Source organism: Hipposideros armiger, unplaced genomic scaffold (genome assembly GCF_001890085.2).
Source record: "Hipposideros armiger isolate ML-2016 unplaced genomic scaffold, ASM189008v1 scaffold_1165, whole genome shotgun sequence".
NCBI lineage: Eukaryota > Metazoa > Chordata > Mammalia > Chiroptera > Hipposideridae > Hipposideros > Hipposideros armiger.
Genome location: NW_017732515.1, coordinates 74251 through 83359, shown reverse-complemented (window position 1 = coordinate 83359; position 9109 = coordinate 74251).

The following is a 9109-nucleotide window of genomic DNA, read 5'->3' as shown; positions in this document are numbered from 1 at the left end:
ATAACATATGCATATAGATGACCCTGAAAAGGTTGCTTTAAAATTACTTATTGTTTTATTAATATCGATTATATGTACAGTTACCATCTAACTGAATGTTAGACTTCTTTGTAGAATTCATCTGTAGTCTGGCATCATTTAGTGATTATCCAGAGAGACAGAAATGTGGTTTACTGCTACCTTTCAGGGCTGGCTCTATTAGTAAAGGGAGGTATGCCTCATCATATCTATTACTGTATAGGATGCTGCGATTAACTCCCCGTAGCACTGGAATGCCAAATGCAGGGGTGTTTGCTTTAGGTTTCTTACCTCAGCCACTGGTTTCAGTTTGATTCAATCTGCGAAAGGCCAAGTAAATCAAGGACGGAGAAGGGCTGCTTTGTGAGGATGGATTGAAAAAATGTGAATTCTTCAGCCTGGAGAGGTACTTGTCAATAGGATACATGATCTAAATCAATAAAATGGTGAAGAGTTAGGATTTGTTCAGTACCCCCATGAGAAAGGAGTGCTCATTCTAGCTTTAAATGAGCATTAGGACTTAGATTCCACTATCCATTCATCAAATCTGAAACCTGGAAATAAATTTTTTCCAGTATTTTTCTGATTAGAGAAGTGCTGTGTTAATTGTAGAAAATCTAGAAAATACAGTTGAGCACACTAAAGAAAATACAAACCTATAACCCCACATCATAGATATTATTGCTGCCAATCATAGCTATAATCACTGAGAAGAGCCTTTCAAGCTTTGTTTTGTGTATGTGTTTATATCCAGATATCTGTACCTAGCTGTAAGTATAACTTTTGATTTTAAAAATTAAAATCATACTGCTTTTGTTACCTAAATTAACATTTCTTCTTTGTACATGCACACGTGAAATATCCATTGTTGAGATGAACCATAATGTATCTGTTTCCTATTTGTAGACATTTCAGGTTGTCTCCAGTGTTTGCTCTTAGACATAGTGGGGCAATGAAAAGAGCCTTGTATGTAAAAAATAGAAATTTTCTATTTATTTTATTATGGACAGTGCCTAAAAGTGGAATAGCTGGGTCAAAGGCACCTATAGTTTTAAGGGTTTTTTAAACATTCCGCCATATTGTCCTCCAGAAGTATGCACTGAGAACTCCATTATCATTCCACTTCACCATCGTCTTACTGACTCTAAGTTATGCTTGCCCCCCTCTCCCAGCTTTAGTTAAAGCCTCGTCATTTCTTCACTGGTTTACTTCAACAGCCTCCAGTGTTGACTCTCTCCAAAGCATTCTCCACTTTTTCCAACATGATCTTTCTCAAGCAGAAATCTTATCACATCACTAGCTCCTCTGTACTCTATCTATGTACCCACATTTCCCAGCATGTATGCAGCGCTCATGAGCATCTGAGCCGTCCCAACCTCCCCAGCCTCATCTGCAGACATTTTCCCTCTCAGAGTCTAGATTTCAGTCTCCTTAAATAATGGTAGAAGACTCCTGGTCTGAGGTATGCTTTTTTAATGAAAAATAGTGGTTAAAGTAGGGTGACATGACAATGATACATCTTAAAGTTTTGTGTTAACTTTAGACATATAGCTGTCTTTTGATGGAAGGCCAACGCCTTTCCCTTGAATGTGGTTCTGCTCGTGAGAGCCCCTCATCGTTTTTCTGTGTAACCACACCCAGATCTCAGCCCTGCCTCTTACTCTCTGCCCTTGGACAAGTCGGGTCCTCACTTTTCTCATCTATAAAATGGAGGAAGTCATAACTTTTTAAATGATCCATAAAAACCACATAGAGCTGGTTGGGCACACAGTATGCCTTCCATATATGATCCCAGTTGCAATTGTGATTGTGATACTAAAGAACTCATCAAAGTGATCCTATAAAGAGTACAATCACAGAAGGACTAATAAAAATGCTTTTATAAACAGTATATCATTGTTGCATACTCATTGGTGCATACTCATTGCAAAGAATTCAAAGAGGGAGTGCTAGCTATTTGAATCTAGAATCTACCATTTACCAGCTGTAACATTCTGGGCTATTTTCTCTCTCTTTTTTTTTTTTTTTCCTAGTTGTGGAGGATGTTGCTTCACTGGACTGGGCTATTTTCTTAACACTGCTTCTCCTTGATTTCTCTACCTGTAAAATGGAGATAATGACAATGCAAGACTCAGAGGGTTATTATGGATATTGAATTATAGGATGAATATAAAGTATGGCTCCTGGAAGATACCTGCTTAATAAATGTTATCTATCATTGACAGAATTCACAGACTTGGTATGCAAAATAGAGCTTTATTTGTCTATAACTGAATTTTTCTTACCTCTTGAGACTCCATTTCCTTCATTGGCAGAAAATAAAATCTTGCCAATTTGTGGTAAATTCTGGGACTTTGAGACCTTCTCCCTCAATCTCTAGTTTGAGTAAATACTCAGTTGAATTGAGATTCTTCCCTTCTACTTCCTTCTCCCTTAGGGTAGGTTCCCCATAACCTAAGGTTGGTTGACAGTTTCTTGCCTTTGTAGGTTTTCTTGCTGGCTGTCAGCTGAAGGTTGTTCTCAGCTTCGAAAGGCCACCCACATGTCTTGGCTCTTGGCTCCTTTCTTCCATCTTCAAAGCCAGGAGCAGCGGGTTGAGTCCTTCTCACCTTTTGAATCTCTCTGACCTCCCATTTTGTCTCGTCTTGCCTGACTCCCCCTTTCCATGCATCTCTCTGACTCCTCTGCTTTTCAGGGCTCATGTGATTACCTTGGGTCCACCCAGATCATCTCTGTCTTAAGGTGAGCTGATAAGCAACCTTAATTTCATCTGTAGAGTCCCTTCACTAGCCTCGTGGGCAATAGTGGTTCATTAACTAGGCGGGGAACAGGAAACTCATAGTGGGGGCAGTGGTTAACATCTTTAGAATTCTGGCTGTAACATTCTTACCCCAAACCTCCCTTGACTTCCTCTCCTCCACAGTAGAGGAGTGACTGGCTAGACATGTGTTCCTTAAAAATCATTGCTTATCCTAGGACCTCAGCTTTTGATACCCAAGAACTATTCAGAAATGCTAAACTTTTTTCTACCATGGGCCTCAAGGTGCTCTGGACATCTAGAGCTAAACTAACCTTTTCTCTGTTATATCATGTGTACCGCATGGACAGTGCACACATAAAGCCCTCCATGTCTCTTTGGGTGGCAATTAAAGGGTAAAAACCTTTCAGAGGCATGCTATTTAAGTTAATTAAACATTTATTGACTCTCCTGTGTCATGGCAGATTCTGACGCCAAGGAATTTATAACCTAGTAGGGACTTCATTTAAATAAATACAATAAGTGCAGAATGTGAGAAGACTGTAGGAATACACATAGTGCTGTCAGGACCCAGAAGAGGAGGCCGGGACCTCCAGTGTAGAGGTAAAGCTTTTAAAACAAAACAAAAATGGTGGACAGGCAGTCCCTGAAGAAAGGCAGGTAGTGGTTGAGAAATAATTCTACAATTTACAATCTACAAAGTACTTTTCTCTACTGGATGTTCTCTACTACTACATTTAGTAGCCAGTTACTTTTTGCAGCAGGGATTATAGCATTTGTTACAGATATGGGAGGTAACCAAGGCTGAGCAACTTGCTCCCATCAGATTCCAGCCTTTGAGGTTGAACCCAGTTTCATCAACTCTAGATCAGGTGCTGTTTTACTCTACCACATTAAGAGGAGCAGAAGGGAGGGGCAGACGTGTGGAGAGATGCATAAGCAGAGACAATGAGCTTGGCTAGGATACTGTGTATGGTAGCTGGGCTCCAATAGCCTCCTGTGTTCCCCTCCTGCTGGTATTCACACCTTGTATAGTCCCCTCCCAAACTGGTTAGGACCTCCCTGTGTAACCAACAGGACGCTGCAGAAATAATGATGTGTGATTCCGCAGTTAAGTCAAACAGACATTGTAGCTTGCAGCTGGCTTTCCTGTCTCTCACTCTGAAGGGAAGCAGCTGCCATGTCCTAAGAGACAAGCATCCTTTTGGGGAGGTTCAAGTGGCAAGGCCATGTGAAAGCCATCTTGGCAGCAGAGCTTCCAGTCCCAGTCAGGCTTTCAGACACTGCAGACGTGGACAACATCATGACTGCAGCCCTAAGGGAGAGCCTGAGCTAGAACCGTCCAGCTAAGCTGCTCTCAAATTCCTGACCCACAAAACTGTGTGCGATGTTTATTATTGTTTTAGGCCACTAAGTTTTAGGCTAACTTGTTTCACAGTAACAGGTAACTAATACATCATGGGTTTTAGAAGAGTAATTAATCTTAGCTAAATGATGTTAAACAGATTGTACAAAAAATTGCCCTGAAGTCTAAGAACCTTATTTTTTATTCTGTAAGCATGAAGGACACTGAGGGCTTTGAACAACGGAGTGCTTTGAAAAATAGACTATTGGAGAGTCTCTCGCATATGGAGTATTTACAAATTAACTGAATTCCATGCCATTTGGGTCTGGAAAGCAGTCAGTAAGGGATTAAATACCCTCCAAATACATCTGTCTTATCTTCTTTTTGAGTCTGAGAATCTTAAAATATGTGTCTCTTTTTGCAACATTTTGGTTTTATGTTTCTAATTAGTAGAGCACTTCTTATTTCCAGCTTTCCTACAAGGCTAGCATGAACCCCTGGAAGACAAAATGGCTCGTCCAAAGAGTGTGCTAGAGGCCAATCTGGGGGTTATGACCAGGAGGAAGCATACATGGTATATACGCATGTAATTATTAGATTTCAGCCAAATCCAGGCATAGGAAACAGTGCATAGTGGGAAAACGCTGATCTGAAGCCTCTATTCTCTGACCTTCTGGTGCCGTCAAATTATGAAAGGGACTTAATTGCCAGCAAAGCCTTGACATCAACTCATAGCAACTGGGGAAGAATGGTTGCTTGTGGTTCACCAGGATACCTAGGATGAGTCGGTTGACACATCCTGCATCTTTGAGACCTTTAAGGCTTCATAGTTCTCTACCGAAACCCTGTCAGTGAATAGCCATGGCCTCTAAGCTACAACCTTCTCAGGAGAGCAATATGGGTGGAATGAATGCTTTCCTTTTAAGTGAAGTGAAATCCAGGTTTAGAAGAAGTAGCCTAAGGTGACTTCACATCTTAGGATTTTGTTTGAACATTATAAGGGCTAATAGATCTTCTATGGAAACTTTGTCTCTGAAGATGACCTTTCTATAGAATGGGTGCAGTTGGTCATGCTGGTGACGTCAGAGACATCACCCCTAGTTGGTTTTGCTTGAAGCTCAGAGGCCTAATGATACAGTGGAAAGAACAGTAGACTAGAGGGTCTGGAGATGAAAGTGGTAGCTCTCACTGTGCCACTGACTAGCTGTGTGATCTTGGGCAAATATTGAATCCCCCTGGGTCTCAATTTCTTTGCCCATGAAATGATGGATTCAAGGATTCCCAAGGTTCATTCTAACTACAACCTTCAGTGACTTGTGATTCCTTTTATGGAATCTCTCCATCAAAATTGAGGTACCATGTATCCCTGGGGAGAGTTTAGAGTGATAAGCTGACTCTAAAAAGAATAGGAGAAATATAACCAAAACTGTTCCTTGGAAACTTTGTACACTGTTATTAGACACAGTGCATATCCATTTGCTGACTTTTTGTGTAGCATGAGTATTTCTTTGAAATTATAAAGTTACTTAATTTCTAAAACTCGTAAAGGTCATGGTGGGAAGAAGTAGAAAGGCTGCCGGCCACTGTTTGCATTAATAATACATAAGTAAGCAAGTGAGTCTGTGCCATAGATATCATTTGTGTGTTTTATGTTCTGTTTAATAATTGCAATTTTAATCAAGTGTTATGATTTATAGACTCTTCTTAACACCTTGCAGGAGGTGCAACCTCCTGCCTACTAATCAGACCGCTCTTAGTGTTGGTGCAACATTAGTACCTGAGAGGATGTTTGGGAATTGTGATGTGTAGCTGTTATAGGTTTTCTTCTCAGGATTGGTAAGTGGAGACAGGGATCCTTGCAGAGCCCTACAGAAGAACTGAAATCCACCATTAATCACAAATCCTGTAAGTTAGCTTCCGCTGTAATTGCAACTCTTCTTCACCAAGCCTGATTATTTTGCCTCCTTTTTTTTCTTTCTCCTTTCTCTACCCATCCATTCCTCAGAGAATTGGTGAGATGCAATCAGATGAGCGAGGAGAGAATCCTAGTTACACAGTGCAGTAGGATTTTTTTTTCTTTTTCTGTATTCCTTTCCTTCTAAGAGGATTATATCCTCCATTGCTTTCTGTCCACAAATCCTCCCATGCCATTTGATCAGCATGCTTGTGACGTTTCTGGTCAGATCAAGTTCGGCCATACCTCGGATGGTCTGAAGAAGTGGCAAGCAGAGGAATACTGGGATTCTTACACTACATCAGACCTTTTCAAAACTTGGACTTGAAACAGATACAAACTCCTGAACCTACTGAAGCAAAACTTTGCCTCCTAAGGCTGTGGTTCTTTTTTATTTTATTTTATTTTATTGGGGAACAGTGTGTTTTTCCAGAATGCTTCAGCACCAAGTCATTGTTTTTCAATCTAGTTGTGGAGGGTGCAGCTCACTGGCCCATGTGGGAACGAACCAACAACCTTGGTGTTATGAACATTGCACTCTAACCACCTGAGTTAACCGGCTGCCCCTAAGGCTGTGGTTTTTTAACTTGAGTGCATCAGAATCTTCTGGAGGGCTGTTACAATCCAGTTGTTGTGCCCAACCCCCAGAGTTCCTGATTCAGTAAATATGAAGAAAGGCCCAATAATCTGCATTTCTGACAAGTTCCCAGGTGATGTGGATGCCACTGACCCAGGCACAACATTTTGGGAACCACTGTCTTAAGTGGAGTGATTTAAGAATCAGGTGTCAGTCCCTCTGGACTTTCTCAATTCTGTCACTCCCCTGAGCCAGCTTGGCTCAGCCCACTGCCCCTTGGGTCTGGGAATCATGAGTGTGTGCTCATATCCTGTCCTTCAGATCCACAGCGTCTCAGATAGCTGAAACTATGTCTGAATTCGGGGATGCCCAACCAATCTGAATTTCCAAACACAGTATAAAACCAGAGATTTAGGGCAGAATTTGTGATTTCCTGTGACCTAAGGAACATTGTTATTTAATCTTGAAAATAACACTGTTAGGTAGGCAGTATTTACACACTTTTCTACGAGGAATTAAAACTCAAAAAGTTTAACTTAGTTGATCAGGAAGTAAATGACAGCTGATATCTGAACCCAGGACTCTGGCTTCAGTGCCTGATTTTTCTTCACCGACGTGTCTTTCTCCTGGGTTCCATTTTGAGAGCTCTCACCACCCTCCTGCCTCAATTTTATGTAGCCGAAATCATAACAACTCTCTTTAATTAGGGTTTGAATTATGACTTACGTATACATTAAGTGTGTGTTCATTTTTATGTGGATATACATACACACACGCTCCTTTGTTTCATTTTTATTATTTTTCATGTATTTTTGTCTTATATAATATCATTTTTGTAAGTTGCCCTAAAGCAGTTTAGGAACAAGGCAAGGAATACATAACACCCCCAAGTATAGTGAACTTGTGCACACACATTAGTCATCCACTCACAAGCTGTCTTTTCCTCCATTCCTCACATTAAGTCTAAGAAAATCGTCTCTTTGTGGCCGTAGACTTACACGAGGTTTCAGCCATGCCCTTGATTGCCGTTAGTAAATGGAGTTGAAACGACCTCTGTTGCCCTGTCCTCCTCCCATTCTCCCCAGTCCTTCTCCATAAATGAGACGAGGGCATCATTTAGTTCTGGTAGAAGACAGTTGGCAGTCTGTATTGACATATTTACTCTGTTGGAAAACGAGAACAAGCCCTGAGGGCTTCCAGAGTGTGTCTGCGGTGAGAGTTATATATTTTGTCCATCTTAATAGCAATGTAGTTTTTTTTTTCCCCCTTTCCTAAAGAAAACAGCTCTTTTTCCACTGGGGAGAAAACCAAACAAACCAACAATAATTCTGTCATCTGTGGTTGAAGGAGGTAGTGAAACGAGCTGGATTGCAGGAGGAATGGTGATTACAAGGTAGGAAAAGGTGGTCATAGGAACCCCCAGAAACAAAATGACTCTGGGGAAATATCATATCATTCTTTTTTGTTATTAACACATTGTTTGCGGGAAACGAGTAAACTCGTCATAGCGCTTTTTATACCACTTTGTAAGCGGGCATTTTCCCACCAAATCGTGTCGTAACAAAGAGGTCTCTATACCTGAGTTAAAGCGCTATGACGAGTTTACTCGTTTCCTGCAAACAATGTGATACCAAAGCGCGGGAGACGAGTTAACTCAGGTATAGAGAAAAATGCCCGCTTACAAAGTGTTAAGCTTGCATATGGAAGTGGGAGCAGGAAAGGTTACATCTTGTGCGTTATTGTGAAGTGGTAGAGGGTTATTTGAAATCTGAAAGAAAATATAACAGCAGATGCGGATGGGTGACTCATAATACTTGGCGAACAGGTAGGTATTAGAGGTGCGTGCACATGCATACGTACACTTTTAGTTCAGCTGTGTCTGATTTTCTGCAGTCGCCTAGTGTTTCTCATGGATGAAATTGCTCACAGGCAAGCATAAAATATGCACTATGCTCAAATTGTTGCCTACTATGTCATTGCATCGAAACAGATTTGTGTTTTCAAAACAAGCATTACAGCAGAACTGACCTTACAAGTCAGGAAACTCAGGTTCAAAGAGTTGGGTTTACTAGCCTAATTCCACAAGTCAATTCTCAGAGGATTCCCCCTTCTCTTGTTTTGAGAACACTTGATTACCATCTGTGAGGTAAGAGGGCATATGAGGATGGCTTTTTTTTATATGTATTTTCTATGTCTTATACAATTTTAGGTAATAGTAAAAGAAACATAAAGCAAAGAGTCAAGTCCCCTTTCCAACCTCACAAAACAAATGTTAATTTTTTTTTAGACCACATAAAAATTTCCTATGTATCAAAATGGCCTTGTCAAGATGATGTCGTCTCATCCATATCACCCCACCCCTATCTTTGAGCTGAGCCGTGGGGCTGAGTCACTGATGACAGTCTGTTGTTCATTTTTTCCCCTGATTATTTTCCTTGACTGATAGTTGAAGTAGCT